This window comes from Propithecus coquereli, unplaced genomic scaffold, assembly GCF_000956105.1.
Source record: "Propithecus coquereli isolate 6110/MARCELLA unplaced genomic scaffold, Pcoq_1.0 Scaffold403, whole genome shotgun sequence".
In the NCBI taxonomy this organism is placed as follows: Eukaryota; Metazoa; Chordata; class Mammalia; order Primates; family Indriidae; genus Propithecus; species Propithecus coquereli.
In genome coordinates this window covers 2,399,118-2,425,782 of record NW_012149764.1, presented here as the reverse complement: position 1 = coordinate 2,425,782, position 26,665 = coordinate 2,399,118, and the positions used below count along the sequence as shown (strand labels likewise).

At 39.7% G+C, this 26,665-nt stretch overlaps 1 protein-coding gene across 2 annotated transcripts in view; it reads left to right on the top strand.

Moving 5' to 3' along the window:
* Positions 1–26,665, top strand: part of GLIS3 (GLIS family zinc finger 3) — a 448,343-nt gene that overhangs the window by 119,492 nt on the left and 302,186 nt on the right. The gene's annotated exons all lie outside the window — the stretch shown is intronic.

Genomic DNA, 26,665 nt, shown 5'->3' with positions numbered 1-26,665 from the left:
GTAGGGGACCCAGGTGTTAGGTTTGTCTGTGTGAATGTTCCCTGGTTCCCCGGTTCCTAGTGTCAAGAATGAGGACTGGTACCCAGTTGAGCTGATGATGGAGCAGTCACGGACTCAGAGCAACTTAATACAAACGTTTATCATGTAAAAGAAAGAATGAAAATAAAGGAAGATACACAAAGGGAAAATATGTTCCAGAGAGAGTGGAATGGGTCAGTCTCCACGAGTGGGGAAAGATGCTGGAGGCTGAGCACATGTTGCCTTTTATAAGCTCACCAGTTTGTCCCGCCTTGCCCCTGGCAGGTTTGGTTGCCATTTCCTGCCTTTGGGAGTGATTGACAGGTTGGTGTTTTATAATAGATCACATGGCAGGTTACATAACAAGGTAGATTATATAACAATTTCCCTTTCTGCCCATGTGTCCTTCCTTCTCCATGAAGCTCCACTCCTGTTATGCTAATTAGATGGTAATGCGCTCTAAGTCAGTTAAAAGTTACTAGGAACTTTTTAGTATGTGTGTTCTCACCAGGGAACAGTTCCTAGCCGCAGTTTGGTTCCTAGCTACAATTCAGTTCCCGCTCTCTGCCTTTAGCCACCTCCTTGCCCCCTATTTACCCTCCACCAGACCTAACACAGGGACCTGCAACATTAGTATCAGCATCAACCTGGGAACTTGTTAGAAATGCAGATTCTCAGGTCCCACCCCACACCCACTGAATCAGAAACTCTGAGGTGAGCCCAGCACCTGTGCTTTTACAAGCCCTCCAGGGGATTCTGCCACATGCTAAGGTTTAAGAACCGGAGTACTGGGGAGTTGCTATACTTACGGTTCCTCTATTTGAAGGAGCAGCAGAGACTGTACCTGACTAGGATCCTCAAAAATTCAGGAGGGCTTTCGGTTACATGATAACTGGAGGCTAATGTTGCCCTATGTGGGAGTACAAATTTTTCTTAAATATTTCATGTAAAAGGCCTATGAAGGCAGAAACATATTGAGCTCAGCAAAGAAAACAAATGTGTTAAATATCAAAAGGGGAAAAACAAAAGTTTATAAAGCAGTCACACTGAGTAACTGCATGGGAATCCATGCCATGACCGGGTCACGAGCCTGGGAAAGTGACTTGGTTGTGGACCAAATGGGCCGTGAATTGGGTCAGTGGTTCCAGGTATAATCCGCCTCTGATGTCACTGGCTGCACAATCATGCTTATTCTCCTGCTTTTTAACATGCTTTTTTATCTTTTGGCAGTAACTCAATAACGTGACCTTTTTAGTTTTTCACCCGTCAGTACTAGTGTTTTTTCTTTAAATAGCATTTTTTTCTGAATATAAAAAGTATTAATATTATACATGTTTATTGTGGAACATTTTTAAATACTGAAAAAAAGAAAGAATAAAGTCACTACCTGTACTTCACAGATGCAGATATCAATTGTTAATAGGTATATATCTTGTGATTTTGCTCCAAAGTTTTGTGCTCTCTTCCTCCACATTATATGATGAACTTTCCTCCATGTAGTTTGGTGTTCTTTGAAAACATAATTTTTAGGTATAACAGAAATTGTTTTATGTGTGCAGAATTACTATACTTTTTTAAATCAAGTTTGCTTTCTTTTTTATTAAAATTGTCACAAATATCTTTAAAATGGTGATCTAAACCTCTGAATATTTCCTTAGGGGTAGATTATCAGGTCAAACGAACATTTTAAACACCCTAGACTGTTAGGTCGTTGCTCCCCAAAACGTTTATATCACATATTGCACTCTCAGCTCAATCTACTAGCAGAATATTGAGTGTCCATGTTATGTCTAGTCTACTGGATTCATTTTTTGTAAACTGTTTTTGTCATTTGCTTTATTCTCCCTATAAGAATGTTTGTGTTTATTTAATTTGTAAGGCCGCTTTATGTATTATCTTTAGCCTCTTCTATAGAATGCTAGTATATTTCCTCATCTTTTGTTTGTTTTTTATTTTGTTTGTGGTTCTTTTTGAGCTAAAATACTTTTTTTTTTTTTTTTTTTGAGACAGAGTCTCACTGTGTTGCCCGGGGTAGAGTGCCATGGCGTCAGCCTAGCTCACAGCAACCTCGAACTCCTGGGCTCAAGTGATCCTTCTGCCTCAGCCTCCCGAGTAGCCGGGACTACAGGCATGCGCCACCATGCCCGGCTAATTTTTTCTATATATTTTTAGCTGTCCAATTAATTTCTTTCTATTTTTAGTAGAGATGGGGTCTCGCTCTTGCTCAGGCTGGTCTGGAACTCCTGAGCTTAAATGATCCACCCGCCTCGGCCTCCCATAGTGCTAGGATTACAGGCGTGAGCCACCGCGTCCAGCCTGAGCTAAAATACTTTTGTGGTTATATCTATCTTTGCCTTCTGGGTCCTAAAATGAAGTAAAAATTCAAATATATTTTGTTTTAGTTGTTTTATATTTTATTGTTAATATTTAGCTCTTTATTTTCCTGGAATTTATTGTGGTATATTATGGCTGATTGTATTTTCCAGTGATGACTGAAACCATAGCTTCCATTCTATGTGCTCCTCTGTGGTAGGACTTTGCCATTCCCTTGTGAAGAGGTAGTGTCTATTTTTCTACCCCCTTGAATTTGGGTGGGCCCCAAGACTGTTTTGGCCAATAATAGTTGGCAGAAGTGATGCTATGCCTATTTCAGGCATGGTTGTTAACTGGCCTGAAAGTCCCTCCTTCTGCTTCTTGGAAGCCAGCCTCCATGCTGTGAGAAGCCCCAGTCATGTACAGAGGCCATGTGTTAGTGTTCCCGTTGATAGCTCTAGCTGAGCTCCAGGCTGACAGCCAACATCAACTGGGCGTGCACCCCCTTAGATGTCCATTCAGTCCATCTTTCAGATGTCCGCAGCCCTAGGTGACATCTGACTGCAGTGCATAAGGGACTCCAAGTGAGAAGTATCCTGATGAACCCAGTCAACCCCCAGAACCACAAGAGATAATAATCAATTTTTGTAAGGATGCTAAGTTATGGAATGGTTTGCTATGTAGCAATAATCAGAATAGATGCACAGGTAATGTTAATAAGAATTTAGCTTTGATTATTCCTTCCAAACTATAGTAAACTGTTGCCCCACTACCATTTATTGATCTCCGTTCCCCCCCTCATTTATAATGCCACCATTTGCTAATTTTTATTATGTATCCTAGGTCATGATCTCATACTTCTGCTGTGTTTCTTTGTTTAGTTTAATTAGTCTTTGTTCTGTGTTCCACAGTTTTTATTTTCATAGCTTTATAATATATTTACTTAATTTGTTTACCTGGAAGAATTGCAATTTCGACAATTACCATTGTCGAAGCAGTGAATAAGGAAAGGCCCATTAAGACTTCACATTAAGTCAGTGCTTCTCTGTCTGAGTGATGTTGCTCCTTGGGGACATTTGGCAATGACTGGACAGAGTTAAATTTTGGTTGTCACAACTGGAGATGCTACTGGCATCTAGTAGGTAGAGGCTAGAGATGCTGCTCAGCATCCTACAATGCACAGAGCACCCCTGGCCCTGAAACGAAAAATTATGTGACACAAAATGTCAGGAATGCAGAGGCTAAGAAACTCTGCATTAAACCTATAAAAATGTTTGGAAGAATAAACATACTTACTGTATTTCATTTTCTCATCAAGGAACATGTATATATCTGTATTTATTTATGTCTTCAGAAAATAAAGTAGCTTTTTTCGTATTACATGCTATTTTTAGGAATTTTTAATTTTGTGAATTTTTTCCATTATATTTGGAAAGTCATAATTGATGGTATATAAGAAACCTATTGCTTTTGTCATGTTTATATATTGAATTTTCTTTTCACTTATAGTAATTTTCAGTGGATTTTGTTGAATTTTATAGGTAGACAGAATTTATGCAATTTAATTTGTTAAAAAGGGGAGAGAGTAAACTCAATGTTTACTCAGAAAATATTTGTCCTGGAAGGATTTGAGAGATTATTTATTCCCTTGCCTTTATTGTAGCGATGGTAAATCTGAGGCCTAGAGAAGTTAAATTACCTGCTTCACGTCGCATAGTTTGTATAGTACCCTACAATGGAGAGAAGTTCAGAAAATAGCTTTTGAATGAAGCCAGTGAAAATTCTCATCATTTACATAAAAATGTAAAACTGGACACTGTGTTTAAAGCCTTTGGGATGTCACAGAGTCGGAAATGACTTTAGACATTTTCTCCTCTGTTCCCTTCCCCCTACATTCTCTGCAATATCCTGGCAACCCCACTTTGTGTTCTTCCAGGAGCAAGAACTGTGCCTCACAAAGTGTTTCCAGTCATTTCTGATTTCTAGAAAGTTCTTCCTTTGATTCCTTCCTGAGGCTCACACATCCCTTATGGTTGAGTGGTGTTGGAGGAAGCAGAACTTTCACCAGCTCCTGAAGTGGCAACTAACAGAGAAAAAAATTTTGTTACTTGTTAGTTGACTAGGTGAGATATGGGATTGGGAGGATTTGAGGTTCTGGTTTCTTCATATAAGACCCATGAGAACTGGGCATCCCATAAATACTTTTGTATAGAATTGAATTTTATATGATGTTTTTGTGTTTTCTAGTTCTTTTGTAGAGGGACCTGTGGGTAAGTTTTTGGACCAGGGAAGACTGAATACCCCCTTTCTGTCACCTTCCAAAGGGTCCCCCCTGCTGTGGAGGGTATGACCAGGTTTAACTAGGAACAGATGATTCTAGATGATTCTTACGCTCGCTGACATAATGGAAGAGACCTTGCATTATTTCGGATTCCTGAAGGCAGAATTTCTCTTGAGAACAAAGGCAAAGAAAGGCCACAATGCAAACGAATTCCCTTAGTGCGTAACTGCTAATTGGACTATTGTTCTGCAGTTATTATTATGCCAGGAAATAATAGCCTTATAAGCCTCACTCACTGCTTATAAACTTTCTTTAAGATGGGAATCTTTTAAAAACTATGCTTTCAAGTTTGATATGCTTAGACTTTTTTTTCCCTTTTCTTAGCTAGGTGCTTGCTGTTCCTGAACAGCCCGAATGTTGGTTCCATGGCAAATTGACATTTGGCATATAAATAAACAGGCACCAGTTCTACTAAAGCTGGTGGTGTAGCTGTGGTTCTACTAAAATCTAAGCTTTAAGGAGATATGAGAACTCAAGCTGAACCTCTTTTTGAAAATGTTGTAGTTAATCAATCTCATTTCTTTTTTCTCCTGAAAAGTCATACATTTTGTCTGATCTGGGAGGCTGCTGGCTTTTGTATCATCTAGGCTTCAAGACAAAAGGAAGAGAGGAAGCTCTCTGGAGGTGTTTTCTGATTCAATTTGTGAACCGAAAAGGAGTTGCTCTTTAGGCGCAGTTGTAAAGTAGGGGGTCTCTTGCCCCTTCTCATCCCTGACCCCCTCCTCTGTGATTACCCCTTTTCTCCTCCAGCTCTTCAAGCTCTTCATGGACGCTCCTGTCCCAAACCCAATGCTCATTGTGTAGAAGGAGCCTGCCATCTGCCATCTTCACTCTATTTTGAAGGTGAAAGACATTTTTGACTGCCTCAGAGGTATTTGTACCCTTCATCATTATTTACAGCTGACAGCCAAATAGAATTAGTGGGGTACAGTAGAAGGTGGGTTTAGTGGAGCACCCAAGTACTTGGATTTTTGTCCTGACTCTGCCATTAACTAGCTGTGTGACTGGGGCAAAGTCACATTATTTCTCTGTACTTCCATTTTACTATCTGTAAAATAAAGAGGTTGGACACATGATTTCTAATATTCCTTCTTGGCATCTAAATCTATGAAATCAAAGCGTGGTGGGAGCAGGGATACATCTTTTTCTCATATTGGAAGCCCCTGCAATTGTTTCATCATCTATTTTGGTTTAAAGATTGTCTTTTAGGTATGAGAGATTATAGGTTTTCAGATGTAATCTGTAGGTGGGAACGGGAATTCACATTTATTGAGTATCTGGTTTGTGCTGGGCTGGGTACTAGATAGTATAGGATCTCACCAAGCTAGTTGAAGTGATCTGGCTAAATTCGCACCACTACAAAGCCACCAACTACACTTGACTTCCTGGCCTTGTGACTTGGCCTGGGCATAGACTCCTCTTGCCCTCTTACCTCCATATGGCTGACCCCGCCCACCCGTATCCACATCTCTCTCCTCCTTATGTTAACATTTTTATTGGATAGTGAAAGCAGAGTAGAACATCTTGCCTGGGACACTCAGTGGATGCTTAGACTCTGCTTTTAGGTTAGTTCAGTTTTGCAAGATCAAAATTCGGGTTATCAAGGCAGAATTTTAGAAAAGACCCCCTTTAGACTTTATATTGTTTTTAAGGTAGGCTGATTTCTAGTAGAAAGGGGCCCTGTAAAAGCTTGAGTTTGTCCTATTCGCTTATTGTACCTGACCCATTGTGTAATTGTCTTTGTGCTCATCTGTGTGTGTGTCTGTGTGTGTGCACATGTGCACATGCAGCATGTTCTTACACCCCTAACATATATCCTGATGACCTGTGTGCACTCAACTCTATTGTTGAATAAATAGTAAGTAAGTTAGTAAATCCCTTTTATAGTTAGATGTATGCAGAGGGGCATAAGATATTTCATATCTTGTTTCTAAATAGCACCATCATTATCATTATCAATAGCTTTTTTTATCATACATTTTACCAGACATCATTTTGTGCTGTGATTCTCTTGATCTCTGTTTCACCTGCTCTTACCACTGAGTTCAGTTTAACCACTGAATGAGTGAAGGAACAAATGAATTTTATGTTATGCATCAAACATTCCTGAAAGTAAGAGGGGTTACATAATAGACATTTAACTACTACTGCAAAGGTTAGACTAGTGTCATCTATTTATACTTGCATGCCTGACAATTAATGGGACCTACACAGAATAAATTAAAATGTCATACCTGACTGTTCCTTATATATGGAAACCAAAATGTTGGAGGCTGTGGGTGAGTGTGTGTTCCAGCTTTGGGAAAAGAATGGATTTCCCATTGTCCTTGTCCTCTCCATTTAGGAGTATCTGTCCAGTTGTGTGGAGGGTGGTGGTTAAGGGTATATGAGCTCATAGACATCTATGTGCATTTTTTGAACTGGACTACCCGGGTTTGAATACTCACTCTTAGAAAGTTACTATGGTTTTTGAACCCCAGCTTTCCTCCCCTGTGAAATGGGATGGTAATAATCAGGTTGTTGTGTGAGCTGCATGGGTTAATCCAAGCATAGAGCCAAGCATCCCTCCTGACACCAAGTAAGCCTTTCATTAATGTTCGCTTTCATTTCACTTTAATGTATAGATGAATCACTGTCATCGTTATTACTATAATCAGTAGTAGTAGTAGCAGCAGTTGGAATAGTATACGTTCTTGGTAAGGAAATATGATCACCATGTCGATAGCTAGGTAACCTCTACAGCTCCTTTGTGGTACTTAGGAATAGCTAAGAAAGCGGAGAGGAGAGAGATGTTTGTTATATTCTTGTTTCCATGGAGGGCTTCACAGAAAAGACGATGAGTCAGTTTGGAAAGGGCTGTATCGATAGGAACTGTGTGTGCGACGAGGTGTGGAGTCTACCTGGTGAGGTGTGAGAGAGGAGAACAGGTTAGCATTGGCCAGGACGACAAAAAAAGAGGCAGCTCCTGCCACACTGCCCTCACTTCAGGTTTCTCAGCAATCTCCCTATTTTATTTTATTTCATTTCATTTTTATTTTTTCCCTGATTTTAAATAATAAAATCCTATTCTCCTGTTAGCCCTCCCCCCACCTACCTGTGGAAAGAGGCCCTGTATCAAAACATGCTATAGGTGCAGTGCGGGCATTACCTCTCCGTAGACATTTAGTGAGTGTCTCCCTCTGCAGGAAGCTGTGCCTGCCACTCTGCGGGTGAGGGGTGGGGAGTGAAGGCAGATAAGAGACAGTCCCGATCCTCATGGGCCTTCCAGTTTAGGGGGAAAGACAAGATATAGGTACATAAGCTAGAAATGGTCAATAACACAAAAGATGCACAGATAACCATTTGGGAGTTTAGAGGAGGACTAGAGCACTGTAAACTTGGCATAGGAGGCAGGAATCCAGAAGGTCTGTTTCAAGGAGGAGGTGGCATTTGTGCTGATCTTTGACGGTGGGAATATGGGTGTGTGGGGGCTCGAGGGTGGGTGGTGGTCTGGGAGTTCAGACTGCCTGGAGTGGAGTACATATGAAGGGACTGTAGTGGTGAATTCAGGCTGGAATCAAACCTCCTGTGAGTGCAGCAAGGAAACTGATGTAGCCAGATCGCATCCAGAATCAGCGATAATTAGTAAGAGTTTTCCTGAAGCTATTTTTGCTATAATAAGAAAAAGGGGGGAGGGATTAAGAGCTCAAGCATTCCCAGTGCTCAAGTTAAATGTTAACTCCTTTGTGTAGTTAACGACTAACTTGCTCTTTCCTGTGCAAAAGGAGAAATGAGAGGGAGAAAACATAATGCGATGGCGGTAACCACCTCGCTTAAAAAGAATCCCGGCTTGCTTATGTGGTTGCTTACTTTCAACATAATATACATATGTAGCTATTACAGAGATGTGTGCAAACTTGAACAACAGACAGTTAGATGTACCTTTGTGAATTCCCTGGGTGTCTTCTGCAGGGTTTGCAGAGAGTTAGCTATTTTTGAACACATTCCTAGTTTAGCCATTAGAAAATTACAGGTTTTATTGGTATAAACTCAGCAGCTGAAACTGTGCTTCCAGAAAGGTGGGTGAGCTCACCCACCCACCTGCTCTGACCCAGGCAAGTTAATGACCTACCCAGCATTGTTTGCGCCGGCCAGCTCCGGCTGACTTCACCAGCAGTTCCACTTGAAGGGAGACATTGTTTCTTCCGCTGCATTTGTCCAGTGCTTCCCTCTCTGCACACCAGCATTTGCTGAACGTCCTAGCAGTCCCTGAATGTTCCCGCTGCCTGTACTTTATGAAACCACAGAGCAAGTAGTCCTAGAAATGTATGCAAAGTGCTCTGCACAGCTGTCTAAGGCCCCCAGCAAAGAGCAAGATGTAAACACCTCTATACCCACACTGGTACACAAGCAGACACCGCATATGGAAGCCCCACAGTGCGAGGACTTCTAACATTTTGAAATGTCAGTGGCCAAGCAGCCTGGGAACATGAATAATTTAAGCATGGAGTACTTTTTGCTGATGATTGTGATCATTTTTCAGGAAGAATAATGGTAATGTATGGCGTGGAGGTACGTGGAGGAAGGGGATTAGGAATTGTAGAATTTGTGTTTGCTGTAAGAAATTAAAATATAGCATGGTGTGGAACTTTAAAACCTTATACAGATATTACTTGCATAATGTTCATTTTAGGGAAGGAATGAATGGCCAAAAGAGATTAGTCGTAATGGGCTTAAAACTTTAAATGTCAGGTGCCAGGGCAGGGTCTTTGGAAAAGAAGAGGCAGATGGTGAAATCCCTTTAATTTGGTGTAAGATCTAATGTGTTTGAAGATGCTTTGGGGCAGACAATTAACATGGAGAAAGAATAGCAAGATAGTCTTAAAAAGTCAAAGGGAATGCTCTTCAGAATGATTGCCAAATAAAATCCTGGTACATTGTCTCTGGCCTGTTTTAAATGAGTATGGCTTGCATTCTCCTCCCCTTTGCTGTGTTTATCCAGAGGACGGTTTAATTTTTATTACTAGACTAATCCTTGGATTAAAGACATAAGAAATTCCATCTTTAGGTAGGAGAATAGATGTTTGGGGTGAATTTTCTTCAGGGTTCTTTCCTCACTGGAGAAAAAACCTAATTCACCATTGAGTGGATTGTAACTACAGTGGCTAATTTAGAAATCTGTTTGCCAGATTCAGATGACTTCGATAATACTTTCGTTCTTCTCAATCTTATGTATTTGTCAATGCATTCTTGGGAAGATTGCTGCTGGGTAGTGTTGCATGTCAGAGATGAAGGAAGTTTAGTTATTAACCCTAAATAGAGGTGCAATAGGCAGCCTGTGGAATGAGGAAAGGGCCAGGCTGAAACATTTCCAAAAGGTATTTTTGCTGTTTATACTTGTTAATTATTAATATTAATTATTGATGAAAAACAGTTTTGAGTTGCATGCCGTACATTGTTTAGGAATAAATTATCACAATTCTTATCTGGAACTATAGTAGATATTAAACTGTTTCAAATAATCAATATTTATTAATTTAGTAACATTTTCCCCCTTCCTTCAACATTAAAGACAAGTTCCATGAATTTTCTGGTGCATAAGGAGTTTGTTTTATGAAGGTGCACTTGCCCCTCAGCTTTGGATATCTTCTAACACTAAATCAATGTGCTAAGAACTGAATTTGACCAAATTAAGTCAATAATTGAAAAGTATTTTTAAAACAAAGTACCCATTTCATGTAAGACATGTAGGTAATATATAGGTTTTGTAGGTTAAAATTGCTAAATTAGTTGCGAATATTGTTCATGCCTTTTCAGATATGCACTGTAATCATTTTAATTTCTTGGAAGTGAAGATTTTTAGGAGTTTGTGTATTTTGTAGTTTATCATATAGGTTTAACTGAAGTACGTTCCCTCTGGCAGACCGGAAATTGATGTGAGTTGGAGACTTTGCTCTTAGAGTCAGGCTGTAAAAGTCAATGTTTATCCTTCTTAGGCATTATGGGATTTTTGAATGTTATTAGATTCATTTTAGCCTCGTTCTTAAGGACCATGTGTTGGATATCCTATGGGCTTTACTCATTTTTAGTTTTAGATTGTGTCGTTCCAATCAATTGGCTCTACTATATATTGCAGGAGTTGTGTGCAAAGGTACTAGTCACAGCATCGGCAACCCAAAGAGCTTTTTGCTTATAGACAATAGCACACACAGTTGAACCACCTCTGTGCTAAATTTTTCATCTGCCGGGGTGCCCTCCAGAGGTACCCCATATTGGTGCATTTTCTCAGTAGGGAGAGGTTGTAGTAGTGGCTTGAAAACCTTACCTGAGGAGGAGTAAGATCATTCCCTGTGTCATCCAAAGACTTGCCCACTGACCTCATCCGTAGCTCGGTGTTTGATCTAAGAGCAGTTGATTCCCTACTTTTTAGAGCTCCAATCTAGGATCACAGGTTCTCTGGGGGATCTGGAAAGGTCTGCCTTACCTTTAAGAAGGTTATGGTCAGTTAACTCTTGCTTTCAATGGGCTCACTTCACTATGGGACAAAAATTCTGCAGTTGTTAAAAACGAAAGGACACTGCCTTTTCCAAGCTGACAGCTATTGGTTTCTCCAGAGAGGATTACTGGTGAAGGCAGTTATGAAGAACAAGTAACTCTTGTAAATGAACAACTTGTTCTTGCTTAAATATTTCCAGAACAATACTAAAGAAATATAATACAGGTAAGTTTTGTTGTGTTCTCATTGTGAGTTATGTTTATGAGAAGCAAAAAATAGGATTAGAATTAGAGAGGAGGAAAAAAGCTTTTTCATACCAGTGGCTTATGTTTTATATCTTATGAATTCAAACCATTTATAAAATTATCTGGTTTCTTGCCCCTACTCATGGTCGATTTTTTTTCCTCTCTTTTTCCATCTAGAGACCTCTGAATTATTTTTATTCATAAGTGAAAAATGTATTACAGCTTTATTTCCTTTTATTAATAGTTCCTTCTTGCCCTTAACCACATCTCTGACTTTTTGGCATGTAGAGTCCAATGAACTCATGCTTAATCATGTATAAACAACCATCTAATTATATGGTTTTGAATTTTCATTTGACCGACTAAACAAAAATGACACAGAAACGAGAAACCTGACAACCTCCCTGTCTTTGGATACCTGGCCTTTCTCTCCCTCACTCTCTCTTTATGCAGTTAGTAAAAAGCATGTTATAACCTATCAAAAAAATTAGTTTGCGTTTGCCAAGTTTCTGAGGTAAAATTGTTCTTTTCAAGGCTACGTGTCAAAAAACAAGTATGTTGAGCTGAATTATACGTCTTCTTTTCAGATTTCTTTCGGACTCTCTTCTTTCCTCCTCTGGACTAAGGTGTTACTAGCATTCCTCGTGCCACTGGTGTCAGATAACAGAACAACATTCACGGGGCAAAGTTTCTCAATCTTTGTTCCCCTGAGGTACAACAACAACTATCCCAGTTGCTCTATGGTCCCACCCTCCCCCAAACCACACTGACACATTTTTGAAAGAAGATAGTGGGAAAATCTTTCCGAACAAAGGTGCTCACTGTGTTTAAACAGGAAGGGAGAAGTTATCCATTCGCCTTTCTTTCTCACCTGCTTGAGCCTGGAATTCTGAGGATGGAGCAAAATCTCTTCTGAATATTTAGATGGTTTCACCGTAGACAGCTCAGTGTGTTTGATAGAAGATGACAGAGGAAAAGATACCACAGAAAGACAAATACTGGATGATCTCACTTATACGTGGAATCTAAAATAGTGGAAATTATAGAAGCAGAGAGTAGAATGGTGGTTGTCAGGAGTTGGAGAGGTAGGGGAAATGGGGAGATATTGGTCGAAGAGTACAAGGTTTTAGTTATGCAAGATGAGTAAGTTCTGGAGATCTCATGTATAGCACAGTGACCATCGTTAACAATACGGTATTGTCTACTTGAAATTTATTAAGAGGGGAGATCTTAACTTCTCACCACACGCACAAAAAGGTAACTATGTGAAGTGATGGATATGTTAACCAGCTTGATTGTGGTAAGCGTTTCACAATGTACGCCTGTATCAAATCATCACATTGTACACCTTACATTTACACAGTTTCTATTTGTCAGTTATGCCCCAGTAAAGCTGAAAAAAAGAAGAAAAGATACCTCTCTTTATTTTTTTTTTCAGGATGTTTTGCAAGCTTATTATTTCAGAGAGTAGATTTGGCTAACTAGTATTTAATAGCTATAAGAAGAAAGGGAAGGGGATACCTGTGAAATTTGGCCAGAGTGATTTGTTTCCTCACTAATCTTTCAGCCTTAAAAGATAATTTGATTTCTCAAAACATCTCTGAAACATGCATATCCTTAAGTGCTAAAATTTCATACACTTAGATGGGTTAGGTTTGGAAGGAAATTATCTTGTTTCCATTTGAAGAATTTAGAGTTAAGATTACTGCCTAACAATCTTCCTTATTGAAAATATTTTTGAGATCTCTTCATAATTTTTCTGCCCATTGTAAGGAGCTAATATTACCCAGTGACTTTTAGAGGTTTATTGTCAGATTTTATTCCAAACTGTGGATTTGTTTCAAGGTTCATATTCCTCTCATTGTACAGTAAGATCAAAGTGAGACTTCTGCCTGTAGTTATTTTTGCTGTGTTATGGAATGTTTAGAACAGAGGAGAGTACATCCTGGCAGAGTTCAGAACTTGGTTCACCTTGCAGCAGTCAGTGAGGAAGCATCGTAACCCCCAAGTTAAGGCCTCTACTTCACTGACCCTTTGATAATTGGGGAAGGATTTTATTTCTTTCCTCATTTACATTGAAAGCCACAGGGTCTTATGTTGCTTATGATGAGTTATTTATTCTCTTCTAAGAATTTGTATATTATTCAGGGAATAAGCTTTCAACTCAATTAGCATTCAACTTTTTATTCATATTTATTCTCAGCTGTAGTGTTCAAATTCAGACACATTACTACTCCTTTCACAAAAGTATTATTTTAGGGAGAGCATAAGCCCAACTCTTAATTTAGAATTTTTCATACTGGCATCAATATGTATTATGATTGCTTTTTCATTTTGATGGGAAAGAATTTGGGTTGGAAGTGAGCACCTACTGTGTACTTCCTCATTGTTTGACTTTTCAGATATTGTTATTTGGGAGTTATTGCTGGTACAGGATCAGAATTAGCTCTATTAGGTGTAGAGATAAAACAGTCATATTTACTTAATACTAACTCATGTTCCAATCGTGTTTGCAGAGATGCTTAAATTACTCTAGTTCTCATTTAAGTTTAAAAATAGCATTAAATAAAAGAAACAGAAGGGAATTACATTATGTAGGCCCCAGATGGATTGCCTGTGTGTTGAGATTTGTGATGTTAAGATTTTGTTTTTATATTTCAGTATTTTGGTTAAAGCTATGTGATCTTATACAATGACAAGTTGCTTTAGCCAAAAGGTAGATATTTCAGTTTCTTCATCTCTCCAATTTTAAATGTATCTGTAGCGAGTATGACTTATTCTACCAATTCATGTATATAAGAAATGGTTCTTTAAATTATTTCCTTTAAATCAAAACAAATCAGATGCCAATACTCCATCTTGTTGATTAGTGAGAAATTTAATCTCAGCCATTGCTGGTTGGGGTGCCCTGATACCCTGCTAAGGTGAGACAATATCCCAGGGTCTTTGTATGGAGCAAAACATTCTAAGAGCTTTTCTGGTTCTTGGCCTATCAGGTTACTGCTGAGATGCCCTTTGACCAAGCCCACGTGGTCTCTAGGAGTCTGCTGCCCTGTGCATTGCCTGGACACAGGAGGCTTTGCTGAAGCCAGGAGCCCCAGGCCCCAAGGTCTGGCCTTTGGACACTTGCCATGAAGCCATACCTTCCACCTCCACTACGTTCCTTGGGAGCTGCCTTGCTACTCTGGGGACCTCACACTGCTGTTCTTCCCAGACGTTAGGTAGTCTTTTCCTGTCTCCTTCCCAGAGACACTCTCCTCTTTCAGAAGGCTCCGTGGCCTTCAGAGCACCTGGAATAACCTCAGTGAATTTAGGCTTCTACACAGGACTAAGAGAGGACAAATTCAAGCAACGTCTGCTCTCAGCCCTTTTATAATAACCTTTCTTGAGACAAAGGAGCACAAAATACAAATAATAGCTCACTGAATTTTCTTGCTATGTACCTGAGCTGCTGAATGGGCTTCAGAGCATAGAGTCAAGAATCTATAGCTTGGAGTCAAAGGGTATATGGCTGATGAAATAGTTAAGGAGGACTTTTGGGGAGGAAGCTGAGTACTTTGCATGCTTAGAAGGATGGGTGACTTAATTTTTAATGCAAAAGAATGTAATCTGGCCAGGTGTAGTGGCTCATGCCTGTAATCCTAGCACCTTGGGAGGCCGAAGTAGGAGGATTGCTTGAGGCCAGGAGGCTCAAAACCACCCTGAGCAAGAGAGAGACCCTATATCTACAAAAAATAGAAAAGTTAGCCTGGTATGGTGGTGAGCACCTGTAGTCCCCGCTATTTGGGAGGTTGAGGCAGGGGAATTGCTTGAACCCAGGAGTTTGAGGTTGCTGTGAGCTATGATGACGCCACTGCAATCAAAGAATGTAATCTTCATAACCATTTGCCTTTTCTCCGGGTCTGATGCTTCTGGGCATCCCATCTGGACTTGCAAGCCCATGTAGAATATGCAACAGAAAAACTTATGACGATAGAGTGTCTCTTTGGACAGTTCTAAGGAGTTACTATTTGGGGAAAAACAAAGTCTAGCAGCTTGTAATGATGACTGTGTCAGCTGTGTGTTTTAGATACTAAGAAGTTATATTGAATATGAAAGATTGACTGGGCTCTTGCCTGTGAATCAGCTCCTAGATACTGAAAAACAAGTCCCATTCATTTATACTGAGTGGCTTAGACTACACTCCCTTCACGTTGAATGTGTTTGTGTGCCTGTGTGTGTAACAGGAGGGAACATGGGGAGGGGAGGCAAAGTGGTAGCATTTCCAGCTGGCCAGTAACTTAGAGACAAGGTCATATCAACAGTTGTGTCCCTCAGGAACCTCTGTCTTTCTTCCACATCGTGACCTGCACACATTTCAGAGGAACTTTTCAACTTCATTTGTGGCCTTGAACTATACTTGCCTTACGAATTTTCCTAAAAGTCATATCATTTATCTGTTCATCCAAAAAATATTTGGGGAGCACCTACTGTCTGGCAGAGGGATCCCAGCCATTGTGTCATACAGTGAGGTGTCTCACCAACAGGCAGCTTTGCCATTTCTCATCCAACCTCTGCTTTTGGTTGGCATGGGTTGCGGGACGCAGCTTAGATTATATACAACCTGGATTTATGGAAGAAAGCTTGGAATCTAGTACTTCTTAAAGGCACTTCAACAACCCTCTTATTTATTTTCTTAGTAAGGTAAGTTGGGGTTACCCTGTTTGCTCTGTTTGCCTCTGCCTGACGTGGTCTCATCCTGAGATCATGGCAGCATCTTCCTAGCTTGGTTTCCTGCCTTCAGTCTTTGCTTTGCTTCCATATATGCTGAAAATAGCTAGACTGTTCTCTTTCTAGTCTCTCCTCACATCATACCCATGCTTAAAAACCTGCTATAGCTCTTTGGGGTGCCTGACCTTGGAGGTTGTGTGCCATCTGATAACACCTTAGTAAGAATATGAATGCTTATGGCTTCTGGAGTACATGCTATGTGCTGGGCACTATTCTGAGTGCTTTGCATACATTGACTTATTTAGTACTCCAAGCAGCCTTATGAAGGTGGGAACAGTCATCATCCCCATTTTTAAGATGAGGAAACGGAGGCACACAAAGAGTTTAAGGAACTTGCCCAAGGATGCACAGCTGGTAAGCGAGGCCATTCCAGCCCTAGCATGGAATGGCCTACTTCCACCATGCTGGCTTCATAATACTTTCTTAGCACCTGCCCCTGTCTTCACTTCTCCAGCCCACTCTCGTGCTGCCTCCTGCCCTCCTGCCATTAAAAGGCTCAGATCAAGTCTCACCTCTTCCACTAAGCTTCCTCCAGTTTATATGGGTTTTTTGTTTTGTTTTGTTTTATTTGAGCTCTTTTTGTACTCCGCACTAAGGCAACTCAGTTTAAGATTAGGTTTCCAAATTGTTTCCTGTGTTAGTTAAAACTCCCTCCACCTGGTCGGAAGCTCTCTGATGGAGGGCTAGCCCAGTGGCCTAAGACTCCATTAGTGTACGGCACAACACCGAGCCCATACCCAGTAAATGTGAGCTGTTCATGATCCTTGGGCAACCAAGGCAGTTTTCTTCTGTGAAAGAATGCTTTCTCCCTTCTTTCCTCTCATTTTTTTTTTGTCACACCCCCTCATTCTTTCTTATATGCATGGAAGTCCTCTTTTTCTAGAGCAAGTATACTAATTCTACCGTCACATATTTTCACAGATTAATCCACTAGATAAGCCTTGGTTGGTTTAAGCCTATTAAATTAGATTGTAAGCAAGAATTTTCTGACTCATCTATGTATTCATACTCCCTAGAGTATATACCATAGCATAGAGCAGGGACACAATAAACAAATACCTGATCAGTAAGCAATAAATTACTAAATTGTGCCTGTACTGGTGTTTCCGTTTTTCAGAGTAATTGTTTGCTTATTTAACACATATATCTGGTCTCTTCCCATGGGATTGTTAGAAAATTTGTTGAGGGAAAAGCAGTAAAATGTGCTTACATTTCCTTCTTGGTTTTCTAGGCTAATTGTTGGTGAACTTTATTTAACACTCCTGCTATACTAAGAGCCTCTATGGAGCAGAGCAGCTTTCAGTTAACTTGGCAAATCATTACAAGAGAGAACAGAAGGGTCAGCACAAGCATTCTGTACTAATTAGTTGATAATTGATGTACAATAGCTGACTGATGGGACTTTAGAATACAAACTCCCGGAATATTGTTTAATTTATCGTTTCATCTTTATGAGGTGGCTCGGAGCTGTGTATTCTGAATAACATCTTATCAGAGGTGCCCACTGGTGGGGAGCAAGACTGAGGCTTGACGCATAGGAGTCCAGGGCACTGGGTGGTACAGAAAGGAATATATTTTCTAATCTCTCAGGATATAAATGTGATTCCATTTAACGCAGGGTTAAGGTGAAATGAGTAATGCTGGTGAGTCCATACTTTGTGGACGACATTCCTGAATGCCGACTAAGGTTGGAAGAATGTTGGTGTGAAAGTTACGCTCTCTGTGGGATAAGCATGGAAGACTCAAGCCGAACTGAGGACACGGTGGTGGGAGAGTGCATGATTCATGGGAATCTCCCTGGGTTCAGATTTGACCTATGTATTGGCTCACTTTGGAATGAAATTACAAAACAGACTTGATATGCCCTCCTCACTGATGTTTCATTGCAAGAACGAATATGTATATTATGATATTAGGTGTGTTATTTCAGTGTGAATTTGGAGAAATTATTCTTTGTCAAAACAGGCATATCCTGATGACTTCTCTTAAGAGTATAGGGGGCGATGTGTGCCTAACTCACTCTTTAAACTTGATCTTCTAAATCTTTATCAACCAATTACAAAAACCTCAGCCTCACTCTAACTTGCTTTCATAACCGTTGCTTTCTTATGTTGTCCTTCACCACCCTGTGGCCTCCTCACTGTTTGTCCAGCTTCTGGTTCACGTCCTCCTCCAGTCTTTCTCCCCCTCTCTCCTAGATTAGACGTGGGTGAACTCTGCTGCCCGGGGCTGCACCACCACCTACAGCACCGGGGCCCAGATGCATATCAGCTGATCGACTGTGCCAGCGTAGCGTGGTTTAGTTGGTTTGGGGCGGAGCCTAGGAATTTGCATTTCTAAGAAGCTTCCCTGATGATGTTAATGTGCAGCCAGGTTTGAACCACTGGCGAATACGTAATGTCCAGCTTTTAAGTCAGATCCTTTGGGTTGGCTGAACCAACCCTCTAAGGTCTGTCTCCTCTGTTTCTCCTAGTCAGAGCTCCTCTTGCCGGAAGCCCTGGAGCCTCCTCGTTTCTCCAGGTCACTCCGTGCCACCTCCCTTCTGTTTCTATGTCTACACCCTACTATTTCCTTCTCATTCATGTGCCCATTCTTCCCTCGTGTTTTAGCTTATTGTTTTCTAAAGTGTGTTCCTTAGAATGCCAGTCTTGGGTGAGTCCCTAGGGGAAAAAACTCCCTAAACAAATGTGTTTTGCACATTATTTGTTCCTCCAGGAGATTTATTATATTCATTTGCATATTTAAAAGCTCTGGAAAGATGTTTAATAAAGAGATATGATTAACTTTGTTATATTAGGGTTTTCCAAAATTACTTGATCATGGACATCTCCAAGAGCCTGCCTTATTTATCATTTAACAAGCCTTTGAACAATTTGCAGAACTTTGGGAAATGCCTTTGTGGTTAATATTCTTCTTCTTCAATGAATTCTCTGATACATAGGGTTTGCCCTCCTCTTTCTCTGAACTCCTGTCCCTGTGATTTAGCTTCATGCTTAACCTCATATAGTCCATTATCTGCTTGTTTCCAAATGAGTATGTTGTATCTCTTCAGCAATTGTAAGCTCCACGGAGGCAGGATGCGATACCTAGCATTTCTTATCTCCTGTAGTTTTGCGCAGTTTTGAGCATTTGAAACTTCTGCCAAATTGAAATATTTGCCTCTAAGTATAGAAGTCAGTTATTTCATTCTGATTCTCATTCTTTGGTGTTATTAGCCATTTATCCATGCCTTACTGTATTTCAGAGTAACACACTACGCACCCAAGTATAGTCATTAAATTTTTGCTACTCTGTCTCAGCAGTGAAACATTACAAATTTGACAAAACACTACATGACAAGCCTAGTATGTTGGGTATGCAAAAATTTATTATTTCTAGTTCTAGGGAGGAATATTTGTGAAAGCTGGGAGAATCTGATGACCTGTGCTCGTCCTCTGTGATCTGTTTTTACCCTTCTATGATTAAAAGCATACATTTTTCCAAAGTTATCTCATGTACTTGATGTTTATCTGATTTGAGATAAAATGAAGGGCTTGGACTGATATGATTGATATGATGCTTTGCCCAAGACTATGTGCCTTATTTTTGATGGTCACCTATGTTTCATTATGAGCATGAATATGTGTATTATGATTTTAGATGTGTTATTTCAGTATCAGTTTGGGGAAATTATTCTTTGTCAAAATAGGCATATCCTGATGACTTAAGAATGTAGGGGGCAGTGTGTGCCTAAGCCACATTGCTTTTAGAGTGATAACATACGTACTCACGTTTGTATGGACTTAGAGAAAGATGTGTTATAGGGTACACATTCAGCTGTTAGAGCTGATTATCTTAAGGGAGTGATATTGGAGAGGGGTGGGAATATGAGCTTTTTCTTTACTTCTGTATTATTTGACTTTTTAAAACACACACACATACATAAATACATATTTCTGAATTTGAAATACCAATAAAAGTAATCCCAAATAAAAGATAACTGGTGTATTCTAGACAATGCTAAGCTAATAAGCCATAGGGATGAAATGTACATGCCATAATTCCTAACATAATTTGGGGTCTGCAAGGAGGCCAGTGATAAATTTCTTTTCTTCCTCACCAGAATATCCCTTTTTTCCTAATAAAGGATATGTTGGAAGGCATAACTTTGTGTGAAAGTCCAGTGGACCTGCTGACTGGACCCTAGAATTAGGCTTTCTTATCCACCCAGTCCCAGGCAACTCTGCCAGGACCAGGACAAGCCTCCTGTGTAAGGCTCACACTGTGTGGAGGAGAACTCTTGTCTCTTTGTGAGTAAGCTTAGTCCCAAGAGGAAAACAAGGGGTGTTTCCTGAGCTACTCATGCCCATGTATTCTTCCACCTTTGGCAGAGAAAGGCCAAGAGACAATTCCTTTCCTTAGAAATGAGGAGCTAGAAAGAGGTGTTCTTACCATTTTGCATATATAAGTTAGATAATCATTCCCCCTTGTGGCTCAATTTGCATTACTGAAAATACTCTTCTGTAACATGATGGCAATAACAATAACGAAAACTATGGCTACCTTTTACTGAGCAGGCACATCATGTATGTTGGGTCTCACTGGTCTTTGAAGGAACCACATAGGGTATATATTATAGTATCTCTCTTCTAGATAGGAAGAAGCTGAGGCTGAGATGTAAAATTAACCTGCTAAATGACCCAAGTTATATCCATAAACTAGCTGTGGAGGCCAGCCACCTTTTCCCATGCAAAATCAAAATATTTTTCAATAACATTTGGGATTTGTTTGCTTTTGAAGAGAGTGTAAAACTCATATTTTATATTAGGCATTAATTTCGATTTATTAAAGGAAGCCTTACTAGTTAGGGATATTTAGGTGTTTAGAAGTAGAAATAATGGGAAATTTGAGCCTCAGAGTTGTAAAAAACTTTATTTGCAAATGCTCTAAATTGGCTTTCAACTCTACCTCAATCGTATGTTGAATTTGTGCTCATCAGGAACAAAAGGGCCAGGCTTATAGAAAATAGATTTGCAGAGTAAAAGGGTATAATTGAGAGGTTTTTTAAAAAAATGCTCCTTCCAGTCTTTCTTGCCCAGTTTTGAAATTCGAATTTTTTTTGTTATAGTATTGTTTTGTAGTGAAATGCTCTTAAAGTAATTGGCTAGTCATTGACACTTCAGTCTGAAATAATCAGAATCTTTTCTAAAACAGTCAACTGAGAGACAGATAAAATTGAGATGAGGAAGAGAGTGGCCTAAATAAAGCCTAGAGCCCATCTAGGGGAGGACAAATCTATTGTGTGTGTGTGTATTGTGTGTGTGTGTGTGTGTGAAGGTCTTAGGCAGGGAGCCACCAGCCATCAGTCTCTGGTCACTCAGGAGAAAAGAGGCACTAGAAAAAATATCAGAAAGGTACCATACCAGAAACAAGTTCATTAATAAAATATAACTAGCACTTACAATGCACTTATTAAGTGCCAGGCCCTAAATATATTACCTATATTAGATCTTTTATTCCTCTAAATGGAGGTAACTTCTAGTATTAACCTCACTTAAGAGATCAGGATAGTGAAGCACAGAGAGCTTAAGTATTAAATAACTTGCCCAAGGTTACACAGCCAGTCAGTTGTGGAGCTGGGATGCAAACCCTTGTTCTTAACTATTGTGCTATGTTCTGTTAACCTCTCACTTCTATGCTTCCTTCTCCTTTTCCACTTTTCCAACTGATCTCCATGCCCTTGTGTCCTACTAGCCCATTCTTGAAGTTTCCCCTGGTGAGTTGGAGTCTCAAAACCTTTCTTTGCAATGCATGATCATGTATTGGAAAACAGTTGCTTTAAAGGGTCTTATTATTGGTAACATTTAAATATAGACAGTCTGTTATATACTACATCATTGCTAACTGCCTTGAATTTGATGACTGTATTATGGTTATTTATTTAGGTATGAACGGCATGACATATGCAACTTACTCTTTTTTTGTTTGTTTTGTCTTAGAGACAGGGTCTCACTCTATTGCCCAGGCTCGAGTGCAGTGGTGTGATCATTGCAACCTCCAACTCCTGGGCTCAAGCGATCCTTCTGCCTCAGACTTCTGAGGAGTAGCTGGGACTACAGGTGCATGTCACCACACCTGGATAATTTTTTCTATTTTTTGTAGGGATGGGGTCTTGCTGTTTGCCCAGATTGGTCTCAAACTCTTTGCTTCAAACAATTCTCCCACCTTGGCCACCCAAAGTACTGGGATTACAGGTGTGAGCCACTGTGCCCAGCCTTCAACTTATTCTTAAGTGGTTTAAAAATAATATTAATAACACTAAAAATAGTAAGCTTATATATAGAGATGGATAGATAAACCATTAGATAAAGTTGGAGCTCATGGTACTATTCTTGCAAATTTTCTGTAGGTTTTAAAATGTTTTAAAGTGAAAGGTTGGGAAGAAAATCCTGATGCTTAGATGTAGTGAGGCATATATTAATATATACTAACCCTTTTAATCCTAAGAACAACCCTATGAGATAGGTACTATTATTGTCCCCATTTTAGAACAGGACCCTGAGGCACCGAGACCTTAAGGACCTTCCCAGTATCACACAGCCAGGGAAGGCAAGAGGCAGGACTCAAACCCTGGTATGTATATTTCTGTTTCCACAACACTGTGCATATGTATTATTAATAGGTTGAACCATACAGAAATTGCCCTTATAGGATCATTTTTGACCTATTGGGAAAGCCGTTTCATATGACCCAACCTAGTTTCAGGGATCGCCTCTTTAATAACGAATTGTTGGTTTAGTGTACATCTTCAAGGCCTGACTGTGGGCTGTGTGGGGGACTGTGTCTATCTTGCTCACTGCTGTCTCTGCGGACTGCCTGGCTTGTGATACAGTGTCAGCTGAATGAACAGTAACAACCAGAAAAGCTTTGGTTACTTCTCTCCCCTGCCCTGTATATATTTCATTTTTGTTTCCCCCTCCATGCCATTTTTAGCAGAACCTGTGGATAAACATAAATAGTTCTGAAGGATGCAGCCTTAGCAATGAAAATGGTGACATAATCAACCATTTGCCTTCAAGAGAACCCTTTTAACTAATGAAGACATTAATTAAAAATATGCCCCTGCTAAGATGACCTCTCAGTTCAGAAATCTGAAAATGCAAAACGTTTGCGCTTCCCACCAGCATGCAGTGATTTTGGCCAGAATGTATGTGGTGCCCAGAATGCCATCCACTCAGATCCTCATTTGAGCAGTAAACACATTTTTAAAACATATCGTGTAGTCTCTAAAAATAAGCGGTATTTCAAAATGAAAACCAGTGCACAAGTAGTTGGCACATCTGGTAGTCAGAAAAGTTGTATGGTTTGTTTTCAGGAACGACAAGCCAAGGAACATTCAAACTTGGCCAACTGAAAACTTTTCTTCTATCTGTGATGACACCTGGTTTTTTAAAAAAAATTGGCTGTAGGCTCAAAGCAGAAAGAACATTGGAAAATGGGTAGAGAATTAAACAGCATCATTTACTATCTTGTTTTGTACAAGGAATTATAAAGGACTGTCTTGTTTTTACTTCAAGAAACTTGAGAATGGAGCAAAAAAGCAATGACAAGCGTGTAACAATCATAATAACAATAACAACAATAGCAGCTAACATCTGTTGAGCACCTACTATGTGCCAGACAATGTGCTGAGTCCTCTACGTGTGTTGTTAATACTAGATGCACAACAGCCTTATGAGATGTTGTTAATTTGATATCTGTTTTGCAGATGAGAAGACACAGACATAGGCACACAAATGTTAAGTAATTTGCCTGAATCATATAACTAGCAGATCCCAGAGAGACTGTCTCCAGAGCCCACACCTGAAGGCACTGCACGATTCTGAGTAGTCTGGAGGTCTAGGTGTTCATTATGTCTGACATTGTGAAAAAAATTAGAGTAAGATGGCTGCATCGAGCACAGTGGTTCTTGGTCAAACTTGTTCGGTGAGACACATGTGCCATTTTTGAGAACATTCTCCTAGCTGCACCACAAACATTTACATGTTCCCATGGAATTCACCATTCATTCTCATGCTTCAAGAATACCATCTGTGATACCTGTCAGAAACTGGCACTCCTCTGTGGTTAGGTGGGGTTAAAGTTGACCAGTGAGTTTGGAAGTAGGAGGTGGTATAGTGAAAATTCATGAAAATGTTGGGAAAAGAAGGATTAATGTTTCTTTATTACAGAGCAAGAAAATAATGTGAATGTACAAATCCAGAGTAGAGAGTTATACAGGCAGCCTTGACCAGTGTAGAATTCTGGCCCAGAAAAATGGATTTATAATTACTATTGCCACTAGCTTAGCAGATCTGTGCAGCTTAGCAATACTGTGAGAATACCCGGCTTGGCAAAACTGTAGAGAAGCATCAAAGGATTGACTTGAGGTTTTTTTTCTGTTTTTTTTTTTTTTTAACGGCACTATGTTTCAAAAAAGACAGCCAGGAGGATTTCAGTGGAAATAATTTGCAGTCTTTAATATTCACTTATAACTATCTTTTATTTTCATTCATTCATTCCAGCTTCCCTGGACAGACTTTATTGTGTACTATATACCAGGCCCTGGGCTAGGTGCTAAGGAAGCACAGATGCCTCAATCAAGGGCTTTATTTTTAAAAAGCAATAAAGTATAAAATTGGAAGTTTGGCAGGGGTGTAAGCAGTCCAGTTCCCTGAAGCATTATAGGTGCTCAGGTGGATGTGTGGTAAGAGACACATTGGGGAATGAAGCGAAGCACTGATCAGATCTGCCCAGTGGGTGGTGGAGGAGGGAGGTCACAGAGGAGGTGACCTCAGAGATGCACAGGAGCTCACTAGGTGGCAAGTTAGGGTCTGGGTATTCCAGGAAGAGAAAAGAGCATGAATAAGATAAGGGTTAAAATAAATGTTTCAGCGATCTTATTGGTATGTATGGATTCTAAGGTGAGCATATTTCCACATCACAACATCTCTGAAATCTGGACACCATGCACTAGTTTGATTGGCAGTTAATATTCTTACTGGTACCTAGAATAATGGTATGCCTTACAATATATGGCATTTTAGATTTGATGAAATAAGGTATTAATATACTTTACCATCAGGTAGTATTTCTTGGGTGCTTTTCCAGCTGCTATGTCTTTGTTTTAGGGGTAGATAGGTATTAATACCATTTTATTGAAGAGGAAACAGGCATGAAATGACTGAGTTCCTTAGATAAATATGTGACATTCAATTCGACAGAATACTTGACATTTGATGTTGTATTTAATAGTAATGGCTGGTGGCACTGGAACCTGGGGAGAGAATTCAGGTGTCTTATATACGGGACAAGGCTATGAACTATCACATTGCCTTTTTCCAAGGTAAAAAGGGAGTTTGAAAATCACATGTGTGAGCTTACTGGGATTTATAAAGATATTAAATTTATGATGCATTACTTAAAAATGTACCCACTGCTCTTGATGTCAAGATGAAGCCTTGATGGCACAATACTTTATGAGTTTTGAAAACAGAGTATCTATAACTGACTGATTTTTCAAGGGACAAGGAAATGGATTAGATATAAACTGCAATGGGAGGGGTAAAGGGGAGGTCCTGGTTTGCATATCTAGGAAAGAAAATCAAAGACATTTCCGTTGGTGCTAATGATCTTACCAAATATCCAAAGATTAAACCAAGCATACTAGAGCCTAAACTTAGACACATAGGTGTAATGAAAATATACTCCAGTAGAATCAGTTTCTGCTCTGTCATTAAATCCCTGTGTAACCTTGGGAAAGTCAATTACCACTTGGATTTTAGTTTCCCAGAAGGCTGGACTAGACCAGGGTTCCTGCCAGCTAATGATGCCGTGACTCTTGGCATTTTTGAGACATGGCTGCAGTGACGGGAACATGGGTCTTGTTTGTCCTTTGGTTTTGGGGGCTCTTGGAAGAGAATATTACAAAAGATGACAAGTAAAGGTGCATTTTGGCTATTGATTTAATTTATGGGAAAACAGAATAGGAAATCATGCTCCCTGGGGCTAAGGAAAGTTAAAGTGTCACTTTTCCTCCTACCTTGATCATGTATCAATGAAAAAGATGGGAAATTTGGCGAGAAAAGTTTGAAGCATACCTTGTTAAAAACTGAGATCAGATTTATTTTTGTTTGCTAGAAATGGGAACAGAGTGTATAGTTACTGAGACTTGACCAGGTAGTTGGCAAAAAATGTTTGAAAAAGTGCATCCATGTAAAAAGAATGTCTAGAATGATTCAGCTATTATTATTATTTTTTTTTATAAATGAGTCATGGCAGTATTTGCCTTTCTCAAACTCTTTGCTTTTCTCTTTTCCATAACAACACAGATTCTTGTGGGTTCCTTTTTTCCCCTTCCCATTTCGGTATGTACCAAATTTTACTACATTGAAAGATTGTTACTAACGAGAATGTAAAGTCTATGTCCAATGTGGTTACCATGTTATTTTTCAAATGAGTGTTTTGTTTGTGACTCTCTCATCC